Genomic DNA, 21,663 nt, shown 5'->3' with positions numbered 1-21,663 from the left:
TCGTTTCGAGTAAATTATGGACGCTACCGACTCAGGACACTTGGAATACATTGGACGAGCAGTATGGAGGAATATTGAAACGTTTTTTGTGGACTTTTATGGACCTTTCTGCCTCGGGCGCCATAGACCTCCATTATTTGAATGTCAGCAGACAGCAAGAAGCCTCCCAGATCTCCAGATGCATTTGAGATATCAAAAAAGTACTCCAGAGTGTTGTTCAGCATGGGGGTGAGTAGAAAATGAAGGCTAATCATGTTTTGGGTGTACTATTCCTTTAATATATGAAAAATATCACCTGAGATTATTACCGCTGCCATCTGTATTAGAGGGAAATCAATGGTAAGGGTGGCCACAGGGGTGGCCAGTAATTGACTAAGGGTGGCCATGGCCCCCCATCTAGCTGCGCCCCTGTTCTGTATACTGTAGTAATCAGAGTAATTTTAAAGAACATGTAACTTTCAGAAACTTCCTGCTGTACTGATGCGTAGATCCACCTGCTACAGATTCTACGCCACCTGGAAACAACTTCAGCATAAAAATGCTACAAAAATAAGTACAGATATTTTTCTCATTCTCGCATTTTCACAATGGGACAGAGGTTTAAGGTCAAAGACACATCCTTCTAAACAATATGGCCACATGGCAACAACTAACACATTAATAATATTTATGAGCTACTAAAAATATCTGCGCTGAGTTTCTCACATTTGTGGAACGCCATTTAAATCACTAAAACTGTGGTGTCCAGATTCAATCCTAACTGTAACGATCTTGGTTCTGTTGTTTTTCTCTAAGTTTTCAGTTTCAAGTTCATCCAGGTTTTTCCTTGTTTTCTAGCTTTATTGGTGTGTCTGGTTCATTTAAGTTGCTTAGGTTTTTCTGTCTGTCCTCTGCTGCCCCCTTGTGTTCTTTTCCCTTGGCTTCCTCATCAGCTCTAGTCACACCTGCTCCTTATCAGCTCGTTAGTCCTGCCTTTGTTCAGTCAGCCATAAATACGCTCCCTCTGCTGTCCCTCTTTGCAGGTTCCTCGTCTTATTTCATCCTACCGTGGCTCCTCAGGACTTTTTCCCCTGATGTTTCCATTGTCCTGGTTAGTGTTCAATTCTTATGTTGGTTTTTTTGGATTTCTGTTTTGATTTACATTTTTAAGTTGGATTTTTGGATTTTGCTGCCTGATTTTTCATTAAACCTTCCAAGATCTCACCCCTGCCTCTCAGCTTCTGCTTTGGGGTCCTAACAAAAACCTTAAAACCAAATCGTGACACTAACGGCTGCTATCTTCCATGTTGGAATTCCATTTCAAGAAAGAAAAACATCGGCTCTGTTCGAAAACCTAGGACGCATCCTTAGAAGACCGGATTCGAAGGCCGATTACGTCATAGTGCGGTGCCGAGGTCTGGTCGGATTCCAACAGTCCTCGTTATGCGGCCTTAAAATGCGTCCTTCTTTTTGCCCGATTTGAAGGACGGGTCTGATGTATCCTCGGTATTCTTGGATATCCCAGGATTCATTGCGAGACCAAGCAAGCCGTGATCAGAGTAACGGTTATTTGGCGCCGAACAGTGGTGAAAATTGGAAGTTCAGTTTAATATAATACAAGTCATTTAATAGTTCCGTCTGAGATTAATGAAAATAGTTGTTTTAATGGTTATTGAGTCAGATATGTGGCGGTAATGTTTGGTGTATCTAAAGGTTTTTATCTGTTACTGTGTAAATGGGTTTGGCTGTAATTTAAGGACAGATACTAATATATTTGCAGGGTGGGGACTATAAATCTGATAGGATTTTTATCTTTTTATTGCTGTTTTGCACAATATGTAGCCTGGGTGCCAGTCCGAACTTAGTCCCGCCCACAAGGTTTGAGTTTGGGGAAGTTCCGTCTGGCTCTGCTCCATAGTAGCGCGAGTATTAAAGCCCACTGTCAGGCGATCCAATCAAATTGTCAGGGCGGGCTTTGTACGATGATGGACAGATGATCAAGAGTAACGTTATCAACCACGTGACCAATGCGCGCTTGGGTGACAACAATAATGGCTGCCGCTGGAGAGTTGAGGTGAGTAGATTCTGCTATTAGGTCTGTTCTAGAAGATATCGACAGCAAATTAATTTTAAAAGAGGAACAGAGAAACGCGATCAAGTCTCATCTTCTTATTCTAGGCGTGCAACTGCACGCTTTGATTTTTGTGGACAACAACTATGCCTCGCTTAAGATACGTCACGCACTCCGTTGCTCTTATTGGTTGTAGGTCTGTCCAATTGAGTACAGAGGCATTTTTTTTCCTGGTTCGTTCAAAACACGCCCCATAATCACAGCTCTATGGAGCAGTATCAGACTCATATTCTGACTAGAATTGAGTCGGACTACGTCAGGCTACACAATATGCTTAACTACGTATTTTTTGTTGTTGAATATTAGAGATTTTGCAGATATATTTTTTATCAATACATTGTTTAGATTTACTTATATCTTTCTACCCCTTTTAAAGAATAGAATAGAAAATCCCTTTATTGTCCCACAATGGGGAAATTTACAGCAGCAGAAAGATTATTGAAAATGGTCACACAAATGAGGACCTTAGAAAAATGTATAAGAATAACATAATAGGGAAGAGTTAAAATATAAACAATAAAATTCTGTAAAGTGTTTTAACAATATAAAACTGGGGAATAAATAACCAATATGCAGCTACGGACATTTTTACAGTAATGGATATTTGAAAATAGCAGCAACATCAGAGATGTGCAAAATGACAGCAGCATGTTATTTAACTGACTATGGTTTCTATCATTACATTTGATTTTATTTGTTCCTGCTCCCGCTGGTTGGAACATTTATTCCACTTTGGATTCTTGTGAGTGTAGTCTTTGTTCACTTCACAATAAAACAGAAATAAATAAAAGTTTTGAAAACTTCTGTATTCATTCTTTTCCTGCTTTGTGTGTCAACGTTTACGGTTGCTAAGCAACAGAGCATACGGCGGTAAAACCCGCCGAAGGGTAGACCTGGTCGAATTCACAGCCTAAACTCTTCCGGTCTCCTTATTTTCAAGGACTTCGAAGGATCCAGTCTAGGTAGACCGCGTCCATGGCGGACACGTCCTAGGTTTTCGAACAGAGCCATGAGCAGTGGATTATAAAGCTAAGCTGAGCCTAAAGGATCAATTAACAGCTTCCTAGAAACGTAGTAGAGAAGAAAGTACAATATATGACTTTGAAATGTTGGGGTGAAAATTATAAGTAACTTTCACCAAAAAAAAAAAGTTACTGAAGTAAAAATATTCAAAAGATACTTAAGCACAGTAATCAAGTACATTTGTTTATTTCCACCACTGCCTTTAAGGTATATTAAGATTTAACACTTGGAATCATTAAATATAAAAAAAAATGCACAAAATAAAGGAAAAGTTATAGAAACATTTATTTAAATTTTGTAAATTCAGCACCCTGTAGATTTCATTGAAAAGTTTCCATTTTGTACAGTTTTACAGATGTGAGCTTCTGGAGCTGAAAAGCTGCTCAGAACAGAGAACAAACTCCACTGCTTTGTTCAAGGTAGGTTTTATTCACAGGTAAGTCCAGGTGATGTCGGCTAGGTGTGCCGGCCTGCTGGAAGTCCCGGCTCGGAGTCCGGAGGAGGATGGTCCCGCTGATTGATGCCCTTTCATTATTGCACTGCTCGCTGCATCTCCCACAGTAGTGCAACAGGGAAAGAGTATCAAGCACTGAGCGTCCTGCAGCTGCGGCGGGTTGAGGCGTCGCGTTACCTCCTACCAGAACAGCTGAGCGCAGCAGAGATGGTTCTGCTGGATTTCACATCAACTCAGCTTTGCGGTAGTTGAGGAATTGGGTTAAATGGAGGCCTGTTCACATCTCTATGAGGAGCTTTCTATGCGCTGTGGCTATTTTCACTGCATGGATTGATTGTGGAGTAATCAGCACGCTCTGAGCAGAGGAGTGATGGGATGAGTCTGATGCTGGAGTTGATGGAAACTGAAATCAGAGCGAAAAGGAGGCGATGGAGGACGGGTGAAACACTTTTTTTCTCTTCTCCCATCTACTCCCTGATGATTAGACCAGCCATTCATTTATATTCTATATGTACATCTGTACATCTAATTGCCTTCACCATTTTAAAATGATTACATGAGGCAGATTTACATAAAATCCACTGGATTTAAAAAAGCCAACTGTTGTAACTGACCCCATCCTGAGGCGCTTAAACCATTTTATAAATCCATCCAGTTCCATAAATCCTCTTTGGCTTTTTTGTCTTAATAAATGTAAAATTTTTAGAATGTTTATTGCATCTAAAAGTGAACGACTAACCTGCAGCCACTGAACTAGCAGACATCCTAACATGAAGCAAACGTTTTAAATATCATTAAAATCCCAGATCAATCCAAACAAGAACTTAGGATTTCATTCAATCCTAAAATCCAGTTCTGAAACAGAAAAAAAAAGTTTTAAGAAATTGTGTTTAGAGCACAGAAATCTTAGAAATCTATTAATTTATACTGTATATACACTACCGTTTAAAAGTTTGGGGTCACATTGAAATGTCCTTATTTTTGAAGGAAAAGCGCTGTACTTTTCAATGAAGATAACTTTAAACTAGTCTTAACTTTAAAGAAATACACTCTATACATTGCTAAGGTGGTAAATGACTAGCCTGACGTAGTCCGACTCAATTCTAGTCAGAATATGAGTCTGATACTGCTCCATAGAGCTGTGATTATGGGGCGTGTTTCGAACGAACCAGGAAAAAAAATGCCTCTGCACTCAATTGGATAGACCTGCAACCAATAAGAGCAACGGAGTGCGTGACGTATGTTAAGCGAGGCATAGTTGTTGTCCACAAAAATCAAAGCGTGCAGTTTCACGCCTAGAATAAGAAGATGAGACTTGATCGCGTTTCTCTGTTCCTCTTTTAAAATTAAATTGCTGTCGATATCTTCTAGAACAGACCTAATAGCAGAATCTACTCACCCAAACTCTCCAGCGGCAGCCATTATTGTTGTCACCCTAGCGCGCTTTGGTCACGTGGTTGATTACGTTACTCTTGATCATCTGTCCATCATCGTATAAAGTCCGCCCTGACAATTTGATTGGATCGCCTGACAGTGGGCTTTAATACTCGCGCTACTATGGAGCAGAGCCAGACCGAACTTCCCCGAACTCAAACCTCGTGGGTGGGACTAAGTTCTGACTGGCACCCAGGCTAGTAAATGACTATTCTAGCTGCAAATGTCTGGTTTTTGATGCAATATCTACATAGGTGTATAGAGGCCCATTTCCAGCAACTATCACTCCAGTGTTCTAATGGTACAATGTGTTTGCTCATTGGCTCAGAAGGCTAATTGATGATTAGAAAACCCTTGTGCAATCATGTTCACACATCTGAAAACAGTTTAGCTCGTTACAGAAGCTACAAAACCGACCTTCCTTTGAGCAGATTGAGTTTCTGGAGCATCACATTTGTGGGGTCAATTAAACGCTCAAAATGGCCACAAAAAGAGAACTTTCATCTGAAACTCGACAGTCTATTCTTGTTCTTAAAAATGAAGGCTATTCCATGCGAGAAATTGCTAAGAAATTGAAGATTTCCTACAACGGTGTGTAGCACTCCGTTCAGAGGACAGCACAAACAGGCTCTAACAGAGTAGAAAAAGAAGTAGGAGGCGGCGTTGCACAACTGAGCAAGAAGATAAGTACATTAGAGTCTCTAGTTTGAGAAACAGACGCCTCACAGGTCCCCAACTGGCATCTTCATTGAATAGTACCCGCAGTAGCCTGTTTGTGCTGTCCTCTGAAGGGAGTAGTACACACCGTTGTAGGAAATCTTCAATTTCTTAGCAATTTCTCGCATGGAATAGCCTTCATTTTTAAGAACAAGAATAGAATGTCGAGTTTCAGATGAAAGTTCTCTTTTTGTGGCCATTTTGAGCGTTTAATTGACCCCACAAATGTGATGCTCCAGAAACTCAATCTGCTTAAAGGAAGGTCAGTTTTATAGCTTCTGTAACGAGCTAAACTGTTTTCAGATGTGTGAACATGATTGCACAAGGGTTTTCTAATCATCAATTAGCCTTCTGAGCCAATGAGCAAACACATTGTACCATTAGAACACTGGAGTGATAGTTGGAAATGGGCCTCTATACACCTATGTAGATATTCCACCAAAAACCAGACATTTGCAGCTAGAATAGTCATTTACCACATTAGCAATGAATAGTGTATTTCTTTAAAGTTAAGACTAGTTTAAAGTTGTCTTCATTGAAAAGTACAGTGCTTTTCCTTAAAAAATAAAGACATTTCAACGTGACCCCAAACTTTTGAACGGTAGTGTATATTTTTTATTTTTTTTTAAAGGACATCCACTTGAATTCAGCTCAATTCAGTTTATTTAATTCCAAATCCATGTCATCTCATTGCCCTTTACAGAAACAGCACAGTCAGATTGGTTAAAAGTTTCTGTCATCCATATGATAATAATCTAACAAGTCCCTCCCTCCCCAATCAGTCGGATTCAGTTTTCCACATCCACCACTGCAGCCACAATTTCCTGGATTTTGAGATTTCCAAGTAGCTCCCAGCCGTCAGCTACGATGGAACGTCATGTTCCAGCTAGACACAGACTTTAGCCCATGGAACCATGAAGTAAACTAAACCACTCTGACAAAGTTGGGGTTATTTTATAAAAAATGTGAGGAAAGTATGACAAAAAACACATCTCAGGAAAAAAATATGATAAATTAGAGAATGTATTGATGAGTCCTGCTGTTGAGGCGCCAACAGAGCATCTGCTAATCAGTTTCTTTAGGAAAGCATGTTTCAGATTGGAGAAAAATACCTGCTGGAACTGTCCTGTTTCCCCTGTTTGGTACAAAGCAAACTCTGCTACTTATTGATTGATTAGAACAAAACTAAGCTCTGCACACATTCTGATAAGAATAAAAAGAAATAATGCAAAGTAACAAATTCAGGGAGAGGAAAACACTAACCCTAACCCAACACAAACCTCATTAAAACAATACTTAGACTAGAATTTTATATATATCTGTGTGTATACCGTGTTCTTTAAATCAGCCTGAACTCGATATAAAAGGTTTAACAGATAGAAAATAACATAAAAACATTAAAGCTTCTGTTGAAACTATTAATTTAAACAAACTTTCTCTGTTTCTGGTTAGAATAATCAGGTTCTCCATTCAGTCCGGTTCCATTCAGTCCGGTTCCTTTCAGTCGTACAGCAGCCGGAAACTTTCCCCAAAGTAGTAATACTTTCTATTAATATTACTTTAATGTAACTAGTTACTCCCCAACGAGAAAAAGTAGATGATTTGTTCGTTTCTGTGACTTGAATTCAGTGATTGGTTTGAAAAAAAAAACTTCCAAAGACTCTAAATGAGATTAAGAAGTTGGAGTCAACAGAAACCAGCAGGACGTTGTGAATCATCTGCTTTTATTAATTAATAATTAATGTTTAACAGATGTAACAAAGCTGGGAGACTGAAGAATAACTGGAATGAAACAGTTCTGAATGTAGATGTTTTCAGGTACGCCTGTTTATGAACCAGAATATGATTGAGTTTAGGGCTGCAACAACGAATCGATAAAAATCGACTTTTAAAAGCGTTGGCAACGAATTTCATCATCGATTAGTAGTGTTGCGCGATTAATGCGTCATCCGCCGCCGTCGTCATCACTGCCACTTGATTGAAACGCGGGAAGAAAAAAAATACGGCAGAGCGAGCCAGCGCTCTATTGACCGATACCGCAAATGCAAGCTGCGTCTCAATTCGCACACAGCCTGCGCTTTGTAAAGCAAAAAAAGTCGTAACATGCAACTTTTGTAAAAACAAATTAACATGGCACGGAAGCACCACTGTTATGATGCAGCATCCGAAAAGGAAACACGTTGGAGCCTTTGATGGCAGTTAAGAGAGCTGATCAGCAGGGTGAGCGACCATGTTTGTTTGGTTTTAAAGTGGGGAAACGTAACGTTAGTTTCTAAGGTATCTGATGCTTTCCTTACCGTGTTAGTAGGTTACAGACAGTGATAAGGTTGGCTACTGATTTTACTTTTAATTTCATTTGAATTAGCTTAAGCAGCGTTTATATTTTCTTTATAAATAAATTAACTTGCAAATTATGAGGGCAAGGCTTTTAAAGTTTAAATCTTCTGGCAAAGATAAAGAAGATCCTGCAATTTATGGAAGTAAAGCAGAATAAAATCCAGCAAGATCAGTAATATGTCAAATAATTATCTGCCACATTCCCATCTAAATATCTGTCTTTGGAGGATGTGTTTTTTACCACCCCTAGTTCTCTCATTTTTATTCCAAATACAATTTATAATTTGAATCACAGGGCTATTTTTATCTCTATGGTTCAGTATTTTCTCAAGTAGCAACTTTAACTGCTATACTTTCCTGTCTTAAAAGGCAGAACTCTTCTAGTCTAAAAAAAACTCATTTGTTGAAATGGGGGGGCCTATTGTTTGAACCCCTTAGGGGCTTTTAGAAACAAAAATGCCTGTCTTTTTTTGCGCTTTATGAAACAAAGTACCCTATATTTTGTGGATGTACAGCTACATTTCTCATGTAATTTTGCGTAGTTTTAACACAAACATTTATTTTTCATATTGCACCAGTACAGTTAATGAGCAACCTGTACTCGTGTGCTTGTTTGTTCTGTCTAAAATGTTTATTTTGGAATAAAGAGGTTAATATAAAAAATATATTTTGTCCAATTCATCAATTAATCGAAAAAATAATCGGCCGATTTATCGTTTTTTTAAATAATCGTTAGTTGCAGCCCTAATTGAGTTTGGATGTTCTGCTCTTTATGGCTAAATGCTAGTTAGCTGTGCTATCTGCTCAGGTAGCGAACATGCACTCCACTGTGCAGCACTTCTGCAGCTCGGCCCGCTTAGCATGCTGACTGATGACAAGGCAGCAAGTTAACAACTGTCTGCATCGGAGTTCTAAGACTTGTGGATGAAAGAGGCAGAGAGAGTCTGACGGGGTTGGCATAGGAAGGACGCCACAGATGAACGTTGGTCCAAACCGCTGCAGGTCTTTCCTCTTTCACATGAGAGATATTACATCCAAAAGATTCCAACAGATTTAAACAGAACTAGGATCAACCGGATGGTTCTAGTCTCTATGGCCTCAAACTTGATTTAAAAACTTAAACCTTGTCTTAAAAGGATTCCTGACCTGATGTGTTACATTTGACAGAAATGTTCATCAAAATGAAACTAAAAGCTTCTGACAGGTTAAAGCATCTGCATTAAATCATCCTTTATCTCAAGATATTTTCGTGAAGCATTCTGCTGTGATCAAAGGTTCCCTTAAAGAGGCTGATGCTGCTCCCAGGAGATGCAGGTCAGGCTCCGCCGAGCTTCATCAGCATCTAAAGCTTGACCTGAATGGGAAAGCTCCACCTCTGAACAATCAACATGAGACGGGCGGGTCCATCAGATGGGAGGAAGACCTCAGGAGGAAGACCGTCCCTCGGAGTCAAGACCCTATAAGCAATATTGCACTACTCTGTTAGCGCTAGTGAAAGCAGAGGCAATACTGATAGGGTCATGTCTGCAAGGTGATGTGGAGGAGCTGCACTTCCCCTGGGAGATCAGAACTTTACCCTCTGGGGTTGAAGAGGAGGAGGAAGAGGAGGACAAACACAGACAGAAGTAATGGACATGAGGATCTGTAGATCAAGCTCTCCTCCTTTCACACCTGGAGGGTCTGAACCCACATTTAACGCGGTTCCATCCCCACTGAAGCCAAACAAGCCAGAAACTATGAATATCTGAGCATTTCATGCATTCACACACTGCAACAACACAATCACTATTACCACTAATATGGTTTGGATTTAACCTGATAGAAAGATCCAGAAAATCTGCCTACAATTCCAACAGAGGCCAGGGGTCCCTGGTTTCTCCTGGGACCCCTGGCCTACAGCTGACCCGCATCAGCACTGCTTCTTTAAGGAACCAATCAGAGGACATCTCTGGAGCAGAAGGCGCTGCTCCTCCTGGGCTGCCGTAAAACCACAGACTTTTATGAAGATTAAAATTGAGGCTGATCTTTGATGAAAACATTTCAAAATGCAGCCGTTTTCCCTCCCTGCCTCTCTGAGCTTCGACGTCACAAGTATCAGTCAAAGACCGTCTGCCTGGAGAATTCACTAATGTTGGAAACCATTAGCTCCGGAACCGTTGGTTCATCAACCACCTCATTGTCTGGTTTCAGCTGTCCTGTGAGGTCCATCTTTTCATGGTCTTTACGAATCGATCTTGTTGATTTTGTTTAAAGGAAAAGTCCGGTCTTATTTAAAATTCAAACTTCTGAAAGTCCTTTAAGTATGAAATTATTCCATACAGTTCAATAAATTATAAGTCTTTTTAATTAAGAGTAATTATCATTCGAATGTGCTTTACTGGAGGCATCCATGTTTGTCAAAGAACACTACTGCCACCTACTGGTTAGTGACGTCACGGTGCGGTATCTGCTGTTGATCAAGTCCCAGTGCTGTATCTGGTGTTTGTCACAACGCGCTATTATCCAAGTCATCTTGAAAACATTCTTCTTCCAAATGTTGGCTACATATTACGGGTTTTTTCTCTGGCCAGAAGTTCGATGGCAAATCCTCCCTCTTCAAGTTGGCGATCCAACGACCAACCCGTCCGTGGAGGATCAGGAATCAGAAAGGTGGAATAACTCTTTATTTTCACTTTTACCCGATGTATTCCAGCATCCAGCTGCCATGCACGTGGGCATTGTCAGTTTCACTATAGCTCTGGTGAATTTCAATGGTGAAGTCCTCTGGAAATCTTCAATAATTGTTGTTGATTGCAGATGTGTCTAGTAGTTCCCATTGATTTAGCTTGTAAAGCGGGGAGAATGGCGCTAGGCTTACCGCACCGTGACGTCACTGCCGGAAGATGGCAGGAGGGAGGGGTTACTATACTTGGGTGAAAATGGCCGCTCCCAGACTCAGCAATCTCGACGAAAAATATTATTTCAATTTTTTTACTGATTAACGCTAAATTCCTTAAATAACAGTGAATGTATTAGTTGTAGGTATAGATAATAATCTGTTGATCATTCTTTGTTGACCAAACTTTTCCTTTAAATGTATCCAATAAATATAAAACTGTCTGGAAAAGGAAAGAAATTAAACATTTTGAGGATCTGTTGATCTGTTTACAGACCAGAAACGATGTGTTCAATGACCAGGAAATAAATTTCTGCTGATCAGCAGTCAGTGAAGAAGCAGTTGGCAGGTCGGTACTGATCCAAACCTGAGCTTTGATTCCAAATAGTTCAACTTTAGCCTCACGCAGTTTAGATCTCTGACAGATTAAAGCTGAGTTTTCATTTTAGTAAAGACAGAAATGTTCTATCATTGAATGTCCATTTTATGCAGTTCTTCAAACTGGCTGAAAGACATGGAAAACTGGTTAAAGAATAACTCCCTTCCATTGGACCCTGAGGAGAGTCTGAGGGGCCGGTTCTCCTCAACCACGACAGATCGGACCTTTGAACTCGACCATCGAGCCAAACCTGAGGAATTCAGTTGTTGTTTTCAAGCATTCAGCGTCTGCTGAAGGTCACCTAAAACAACATGTCCAAAAGATTAGAGAAGCTTTTTTTAAAAGAGCTTTGGTATCAAAGCAGGAGCTTTGAAGTTTAGTTTCCTCTGATTATTAAAACAGTCGTTTTTACTCAGTGGTCAAATGTATGAACAGTAAACCTGAGTGACTCTGGCTTAGACGTCCAGAACCCTGCAAGATCCAGGTTCTTCCTTAATTACAGAACCGCTAAAGAATCTGGACCTTTAAACCATGATCTACCTGCAGACCCAACAACCACAGGAAGTAGGGCTGCTGCTAAGGATCATTTTCCTAATGCATTAATCTGTTGTCTGCAAAGATGGGAAGTAACAAAGTACAAATACTTTGTTACTGTACTCAAGTAGATTTTTCTGATATTTTTACTTTACTTTACTACTTATTTTTATGGCGACTTTTTCCTTCTACTCCTTACATTTTTACACAAATATCTGTACTTTCTACTCCTTACATTTTAAAAAAATTGGCTCGTTACTTTAGTTTTGAATGATTTCAATGGAGTTACCGTTATTATTTTTCACGTCATCAATACCAAATTCAATCTAATTGGATGGGAATCTACGTTGCATTTGACGCACCGCTACAAGATGAACCGACAGATTCGGCGGTATTCATTGGCGGCAAATCATTGCAGCTTGGTGGCGGTGGCGTTAGCATAGTAGCATGGACGACGAGATGATTGAAAATGAACACAACACAGATCTAGTCCTATTGGCAGACATCCATTTAAAATGTAGGCAACGGCATGAAAAAAGTGGTTTCTACTTTTACTTTTATACTTTAAGGAAATTTACAAGCCTGTACTTTGTTACTTTTACTTGAGTAAAGAAGTTTAATCAGTACTTCCACTTTTACCAGAGTATTTTTTAACACAAGTATCTGTACTTTTACTCAAGTACAGAAAGTGAGTACTTTTGCCATATCTGGTTGTCTGTTACTTTTGATTAACTAATTAATATTCATACAGATAAAACAGGATTTTAATGGGAGATTTTTCCACAATCTGAAGCTGATGAAGCTAAACTGCTAAAGAAGCTCTGGACGCAATAAACCTTAAAAAAAGAGGTTTTCCATCTGAAATCCATAATTGTCATTTTCTACAACTCCTGCTCTGACTCCAGCTCATTCAGCTACTAAATTGGCTTATAATTAATACACTAATTGATTTCTAAAACTTAATTTTATTAATTGTCTCTAAAGGTGATTAATCCTTCCAGGTTGGAGCATCCTTAGTTTTCAGGTTATCTGAAAAGACGCAACTCTTTTCAAAAGCAGCCAAATATTTCCTTTTAAAGGTCTTTCATTTAAGAGCATCATAAATATAATTGCAACTTTATTATCATTAGTCGAATTTAACCAGTTTTTTTTTTTTTTTACATTTTTTTAAGCTTTTTAATTTCGTGGAGGTATTTTCTAAAGAAGGTAAAGTCAGATTAGGGAGCGAATCAATCTGAGGAATTGTTGCCCTGCAACTATAAGACATTTTTTCTTTAAATAAGTATGCTCTATTTTTCTTTGATTCGAGCAGGGAAGACATTTTCTTTTTACTGTAATAAGATATTTCACATTCAATTTAAAATTTCAAGTTGATATTACCTAATTATCTTATTTTAAGAGCAAAGAAACTCCTTCCATTGGCAGATTATCTTATTTATGTTGTCGCATTAAGGGCGAAAATACTTATTTTCAGAAGTTTTGACTGATTTCTGGAGAAACTTTTGCAGTGAGGCCTTATAAAATGATTCTGATAAACACTTTACTAGAAATGTGTCTGAATGTTTAAAGTTAGATTTTATATTTCACCATCGTTACTGTTATTTTACAGCTGAACACAGAAACTCTTAATATGATTCAATCGATCTGTAGGTATTAAATGATGAAGAAACTTTTTAATCATTTTTCCTACATGACAGAGTGGAGAATATATGATTAATAAAGTAATAACCAAACCAACTTTCAATATGACTTCCCTTTCAGCCGGCTAATTGACTAATCTTTAAACACTTTTTAATTCATACATAATGTTTATTATGCACGCTACATATGAATAAGTTTACAAATGCTAATTTTACCCACAATGTAGTGATTTAGACTGAAAAAAAAAATGTATAATAAACACTTATGAATGAGTTATAAAGTGTTTACAGATGATCTAATGACATATCTATTAGGGATGCATGATATAATCGGCCCCCTATCGGTATCGGCCTTAAAACTGAATATCGGACATCGGCCACCCCACCGATATTTAACCCGATATTTGATCAGCTTCTGAGTTTCTAAAGTCTAAAAAAATAAAATAAAAATACTACTACTTCTTCCTCAGACAGTTATTTTTTACAGACTTAAAAACTTCTAATATATAGACTTCTGATATATTGACATTTAAAAACACCATATCAATCACTTTTACTAATGAAATATTGCTATATGTCATCGTTACGCTACGAAATCCCCCGAAAATTCACGAAATTTTGCCATATTTTTATATGTTGATATATTGACGCGGTATCGATCTATTTTACTAACAAAATCTCACAAGAATTTGCAAAATATCACGAGAGTTTGTAACAGAACGATGACATTTCACGAGATTTTGAAAGTAAAATAGATCGATACCGCGTTTTTAAAAATCTATTTGATATCAGCATATGAAAATATATTTGAGTATATTATTTTTCAAAGTGTCAGAAATGGATAATAAAACTGCTATTTTCAATGACTACTTTTTTTTGTCCAGCTTTAACATCAGTATCGATATCGGTTATCGGCTACATGAGTTTTAAAATATCGGCATATCGGATATCGGCCAAAATCCCAATATCGTGCATCCCTAATATCTATAAACGTTTATCAGCCATCTATAAGGGGAGCTTTAATATTGGCTGTCAGGGAAGGCCTGGGAAGTATTTACATTTAATTTTCTCACAGACTGAATATGACAGCAGTTTTTTTATTAATTTTGTGTCTTCTAAAAAAAAAAAAAATCGAAAGCAGATTAAAATGTTTTGTTGATTTTAATGTTTTGGTTTGGATGTATTGAAGGATTCCAGATTTCATCCATGGGAGCAGAATGAATGCATCAGAGCTTCAGTGTTGGTATATTTCATCCAATCCAACATGGAGCCTCAGCAAAACCTCAGATTCCTGACTGTCTAACAGAAAGAAAGACGCTGCTTCCCTCCAGCAGTCATCCAGCATCCAGGTAGACTCAATACAAAACCTTCATTTCATAGATTCTAATTCATTTATTGATTTGCATCACAAACATTTTCTGAGGATGTCTCCTTACAGACCATGTTCCATTTTTTTATCCTAAATTGAAACGGCAGAACCAACGTCCCTGATGGAAGCGGCCTTCAGGAGGAGAAAGGCCTTTCCCAGTTTGACTCCCAACATACAACCACAAACAAGAATCCAGGAATCCATCCTGCAGCATCATCAGTCCTGGAAAATATCTGCTTGGACAGATCTATGTACCTAGAAGTTCTAGATATGTTAACAGCTCACGGTTCAAGTTAAGCCTTTCTGCGACATAGAAAAAAACAACACCATGGGAAATAATTTATATCTCAGAGATCTAAAGAAAAACAGAAAATTAGACGCATTTTGGAAGAAGGTAATAATCAATAAATGGTAGAAAGTGGGCCTCATGCGATGCAGCACTGCTGGATATTATTTAAAATAATATCCAAATAAAAACAAAGACTGAAGGTGATTTTATTTTCCAACTGACAGCTGAATAGTTTTTAACGGTGGAAATTAACTGGGTCCATCTGGGTCCTACTTAAACACAACATCAAACAATTACTTAAATACTTTTATTCTATTCTATTCTAAATACTTTTATTTTATTATTATTTTCACTAGAAAAATAACATTTAAACAGTCTTAAAAAAAACTATCAGACTGACGTTGTTTTCTTTATGTTCATTTATTCTTCTAGTATAAATCTTTGGAATAAGAAGTGGATGAAAACACGGAAATTTGTTTTACCAAATAAAAATACTCACAGACACACACACATAATATATATATATATATATATATATATATATATATATATATATATATATATATATATATATATATATATATATATATACAAAAATTATAAGATTATATCAAAATATATATCTCAATTTTTGTTAATACGATACGATCATGATATGAATTTAAGCCAAATAAAAGCTTCAAAAAAACCGCAAAGACGCCCCCAAATATTCATATACAATCTTATGATTATATATTTAACGGTTTATAATAATCCTTCAATATAACATTTTAGAAATATTAGAAAAATAAAGCAAATAAAACTACAGAAAAAACCCAGAATGTCCATCAGTGACAAACAAATATAACCTGTGAAATATATTAAAATATTGAACACGTTACATCAAAGTTATTGATTAAAATTATACGATAAATTATATTGACATTGAATTACTGTCCAAATTAAATATTTAACATTAACCTTGAAATCTGCTGTTATTTTTATTTACGCCAAGTTAGGGCTGGAAGAAATGGACAAAATTTAGATCACGATATATTTCTATTTTAACAAGCATATAAAAAAAAATACTAACAACCGGATCCTGAATAAATTTTATTTTTTCCAAATTTAAAAAACTACTTTTTGAAATATTTGCTTTAGAAAACAAAACGCATAAAACTCTGACGAATGCTTTTATCCTAGACTGGAATGAATAAAGAAATAATGAAAATGTGGTTAAAAGACTAAAATATATTACTGTCCAAGTATGAATTATCTCATTTAATTTACCCAACATGGCTTCATATCCGATCGATCGCAGCTGACCCCAGACCAGCGCTCTGCTAAGCTATAAGCAGCTGAGGAACTGATCACTATAGAGACACGGGCCCCTGGGTCCCTATTGGCCCCGGTGCCTACCTTCAGAACCAGGTTAGGGCTAATTTAAAAAAAAAAACTAATTTTCCAATCCTGAATTGATTATCAAATTAATTCCTAACGATCAATTCACACAATCAAAGATAATTTTTTGAAAATGTATTTTCCTACAGCTACCATTACTTATTAACTTCCTGTTGGATGTTTATATAATATCAATACGCTGCTTAATAACACTGCAAAACATTCAGGTAAAAAAAAAAAAAATGTTTTTAACACCAATTCAAAATCAAAACAGTTAGAAAAGAATTTACTTTAAATTTCGAGAATCCGAATCGAATTGATTCCTGAAATTTGAATCCTAAACAGGACAAGATGGCCGACACGACCCGGCGCTTCCTGTGACGTCTGGTGTTAAAATATGGCCGAACTGCGCAAAAACAAGACGGCTTAGAGGCTCTGCTCATTTCTCCTCCCCTTGAAGACGATTTTCTAACATTTATGTAATTTCCTCAACATTCGAAATTAGTATTTCTTAAATTTGACTCAAATTAAGAGATTTTTTAAATGTTTTTAAGAACCTGATTCTGAGTGTTTGAGGCTGGAAGATCCTCAGGAACATTTTCCCTTCCAACACAACAAACAGCAGATTCCACATCCGCTCGCTGAACAGTGGCTCGGCGGGACGATGAGCCCTGACCTCCCAGCACCCTCCCCTTCCTCCCTCCCTCCCTCCGAGCAGCCCGGCCCTCCACATTCCTCACAAGGAGCCCCATCCCCCCCTCTCCCCCTGACGACCTGTCCCAAATAGGAAACTTACCCCGGTTTTCCCACCCACGCGGTGACTTCTTCAGGCCTGCACACTCAAATTATGCTTTGAAAAGCCGACTGAAGGGGGGGGGGGGGTTCTGCAGGAGCACACACACACACACATATGCAGAATAATAAGGGACTGCAGCATTCATCTGAAGCTCCCATGAACACACACTCTCCTTCCTCTGTGAAACAGGCTTAAATCCATATAAAAAGGTTTGCATTATAAAAAGAAATTTCACTTGCTTCAAACAAATCTGTTTCACATTTTAAGCAAAATAAAAATACAAAAACTTTTTTTAAAGATCCATTTAATTAGTTTGGATAAAATGTTTTTACCGCCAATTTATAAAAACGGAAAAATAGTTGAATAGAAACAGAAAAAAATCCCCTTTAATTCTTATAGAATTTTAAAATACTAGAAGGCACGGCTAATAGATTCATTGTGAATTAAAAACAGATTTTTTTCCACAATTAAAACGGAAATCTTTCCGTCTAATTCAGTTCTGATCCAATCAGGAGAATAAAAATCGGATCAGAGCGAACCCAAATTAAATCCGACCCATTTTGGACTCCATATGATTTCACACTGAGGGCCAGCGTGTAGCAACGCATTACAGCGCCTGAAAAAATTTGCAAGAAGTTGGGTAAGTTGACCTCAGTGCTCGTTACTTAATGTGACACGTGCTCTGCAATGCAAACTGAGACAACCTGTGTAGTTCTGTGAACAAAATGTTCTGTTTTTTAGGAGGCGTGGACCAGGAGGCCTATATCTCCCCGGGTAAAATGCAGCCTGATAATGGAACACGGCTGAATAGAAAAGCCACAGACTCTTCCTGTCTGAAGAGCGGCGCCCAAACTGTGGCCCAGGGACCCCAGTGGCTCCACATAAAACGTCCAGAATTAAATAGCTTCCACTGTTACACTCCCAGTTTGTCAAATATAGCACCGTGTTCTCCAAACACATCAAAAATGAATTCATTAATACCCAAGCTGGAAACTTCACTGGACAAAAACAACTCAAATTTGTTAGATTCTTATAAGAAATTCAAACTAGTGGGACATAAAATTGGATTTATCTCTTCTAATGCTCTGAGAAAATATCCGAGACAGCTTGGAAACAAAATAAAGAAAAGCTATTTTCCTCTCCGCTTGTTTCTTTTCCTCCAACCTGTGCAGTCCGGCTGCTGCTGTGCAGGACAAAGGCCAAATGCTATGACAATACTATTGCACTGCTTCAGCGCATGGTACAGTAGTGCAACATCGTCAAAGCAGCTGACCTCTGCATGCTGGGATTCAAACACGCCGCAGCCGACCGCAACCTGAAATGTCCAACATTCCACAGAAGCACTTCTGCACCGTTTGTTTGAGCTTGAATAAGGTATACAGTAAAGGGAGGGGTGACGGGGGGGGCAAGGTGTCATAGTGTGTGAGCCAATGCCCTTTTAATATTGCACTGCTCATGTGATCTCACAGTAGTACAACAGAAAAAGGGCTTTGAACTACATGGTTTCTATTCACTCTTGGAGCAGCAGCATGCAACAGCTCAGTCCCATCAATACTGATGGGGGGGGGGGGGGGGGGGGGCTGCAGGCTTCCTTACAGCGATCATGATTAACATGTTGCAAGCAGACAAGCAGCCGTGAAACAAGCAAAACAGGCTTAGAAATCCTGCTGAGTGTTTCAGCCCCCCCCCCCCACCCCCCCACCCCCCGAGAAGAGCAGAAAATCTGTGCAAAACAGGGAAAGGATTGTTCCGGTTTCATTTCTGCACAATAAGACAATATCTGAAGACAATGTGTCGGCGGATTCGTTCCAGTTCACGTTAAACTGCAGCGAAACAGAACCAAGAGGACAGGCGAAGCTCTTCCTATAGACTGCAGAGCTCTGCTGGGAGGAAACCCAGCAGAGGGTGGAGGAGCATATATAGGCCAAAGAGCACATTCCCAGATACAATACCACAGACTTCCATTTAATACCTGCTATTCCTGTCCCTTTGGCCAGTGGCAACGTGAAACCCTCCTCTTTTAGGAAACCATTGGGTGGGGGGTGCCAGGAGGGGAGGGGTGTGTGTGGGGGGCTTTGTTATTTCCAATGTCAGGAGCCATTTCCAGTCAGCTGCAGAGCTTCTTCTCCTGCAAGGATCTCCATAATCCAGCAAATAAAAAAAAGCAACTCCATGCCGCCCGGGCTGAGAGGGGAGCCCCTCCACATGGGAGCCCGGAGCTTTGGATCCCAGCCTGATAGGACAGCATCCAGGCTGCCTGTCCCCGCAGATGGAGGCCGGTACGATGCAGCCACGCACAGAACACGCATTCCTACACTTCCAAACCGCAACACAAACAAACATGTGGCCCCGGGGCCACATCCAGTGGACTGGAGCTTTTCTACTAAGGATGAACTGCATGAGATGTCCCTCAGAACTATGTGGACTGCTTTGAAACCAGAAAGGCTACCTTTTTTTTTTTACCTTACAAAAAAATGTAATTATTAAAGCATAAGGCTTCAATAACAAGGTTATTATATAGGCTGGAACATCTGGGGGCATCTTTAGTGGACCCCCGGGTGTCCCTGGATCCTAGAAGCTGAGAAAGAAGGAAAGAAGGGAGGAAAGAAAGAAAGTTAGTTTACATGCCACCTACCTGTCAATCACTATCTTTGTCAACATGCTCGCTCGCGCGCACGCTTTTATTTCCATTCCACTCAAACCGATGCGCGCGCACAGACCCACAAGCACACGCGTGCGCACACACAATAGCAGCTCCATAGTTGTGAGCAGCAAAGGCTCGTGAAACGTCTCCCCGGTCAGTCAGAAACACCCGCACCCGCGTTAGTGCGCGAGCCTCATGCCATCCCCTCCCCACGCGGCCAGCGGTTCTGCTGAATCGGTACCTGGCGCTGGCAGGGCCGGTCCTTAGCCTCCGGCTCACCCAGCAAAGCCTGAGCGGAGCCGCGCCGCTATTCCAGCGGATAAACGCGGCTCGCGCTCCCCGCCTCCCGCTCCGGTCCGCCGCCGCCGCTCCTGCTGCGGGGAGCCGCTGTTTCGGTCCACTGGCCACCCCACGGCCTTCCAGCTTTAGACTCCATCTTTGACTAGTTGACATTCAGCTCTTGCCGAGACAAATTCCTTATTTGAATACTAGGTTCCCATTGGTCCAGTTTACCTCTAGTCTTTGCTCTGATTGGTGGGAAATTTCCCCCATCACCTCCTGGATTGGTGGAACACCAGAGGGGCTCTCGTTGTATAGTTAAATTTTAACAATGAACACAAATTCTTCTTTCCATTCACAAATTTGTCATTACCCGCCTTTGAGGAGCGACCTTTTTTTAGGGGAACCATCATCTAAAAGTGGGGCCTTCCGCAGCCCCCCCTGCAGCAGCATCAGGGTAAACAGGACCACCCTGAGCTCCAACACATGTGAGCTGTAGGTGCAACAGGACACACAGGCTGCAGGAAGTCAGGGCTCCATCAGGGCGGGCCAAAGGTGGGCAATAGGTGGGGGGGTGCAGAGGATGGGGTGGGAAAAGGTCCCAGTGGAGGTGCAGTGGTGGAAGAGGGCAGCGGCCTGTGAAATCTGGCATTCCTGACCAACGGAGCTCAAATAATGGCATTGTTCTGCAGGAGGGACCCGCCTCCACAGCAGCCCGCCCGGTCCGACCCGACTTGGCCCGGTCAGACCCGACCCGACTTGTCCCGGTGCGGCAAACTAGGCTGAAGGGTTCGGTATAATTTGTGACAAACTTTTTTCTGTTGTTTTATAAAGTTTTTTTATTATTATTATTTTAATTTAGTTTTATCTATTTTTTGGGTTGTTTTTAGACAGAACCAGAACTCAGAGCCATGCATCAAACTTTTTCTGCTTTATGTCAACTAATTCTGCTGGATTGGAGTTAAATGCCTCCAACCAGGCTCTGCAGCTATGCAGCCCCCCCTCCTGCTGCAGGAGCCTTTAAAGACAAAGAACCAGAAGGACCAGAGAAGGTCCGGAGAACGCAGACCCGTCCCCGGCTCCAGTCCTCCTCCCTCCGTGGCTTTGCTCTGACTGTGGAGCGGGAACCTGAATGCAATGACGTGCTTTAAATGCTATGTTAGGAACGCGCGTTCATGTGTGTTTCTGGGGCCGCAGGAAGCGCTATGCCCATATATGGTCGAGACGGCTGACTGGACCCGTTGACGCGCGGCTGCAGCAGAGGCTCTGTTGTTTTCTTTAGACCCCGGCGCCCCGTTTCATTTCTATGAGCCACTTCTGTTCATTTCAGGGTGCGGAGGTGGGAGATCATCTGCAACCAGGAGATCGAGCTGAGGACTCCCAGAAAAAACCTGTTGAATCTG

The 21,663-nt window shown here is 40.0% G+C and overlaps 1 long non-coding RNA gene across 1 annotated transcript; it reads right to left on the bottom strand.

Annotated features, from left to right (window-relative positions):
- Positions 1-3,542: 3,542 nt before the first annotated feature.
- LOC119789937 lies at positions 3,543-21,372 on the bottom strand. Its single transcript, XR_005281660.1, has 2 exons — positions 20,223-21,372; positions 3,543-3,990 (listed from the first exon to the last, which is right to left on the bottom strand). It is a non-coding gene; the product is annotated as an uncharacterized LOC119789937 (long non-coding RNA).
- Between the last annotated feature and the right edge of the window lie 291 nt (positions 21,373-21,663).

Source organism: Cyprinodon tularosa, unplaced genomic scaffold (genome assembly GCF_016077235.1).
Source record: "Cyprinodon tularosa strain WSP-4 unplaced genomic scaffold, ASM1607723v1 ctg351, whole genome shotgun sequence".
Lineage (NCBI taxonomy): Eukaryota > Metazoa > Chordata > Actinopteri > Cyprinodontiformes > Cyprinodontidae > Cyprinodon > Cyprinodon tularosa.
This window is presented reverse-complemented; position numbering and strand designations above follow the sequence as displayed.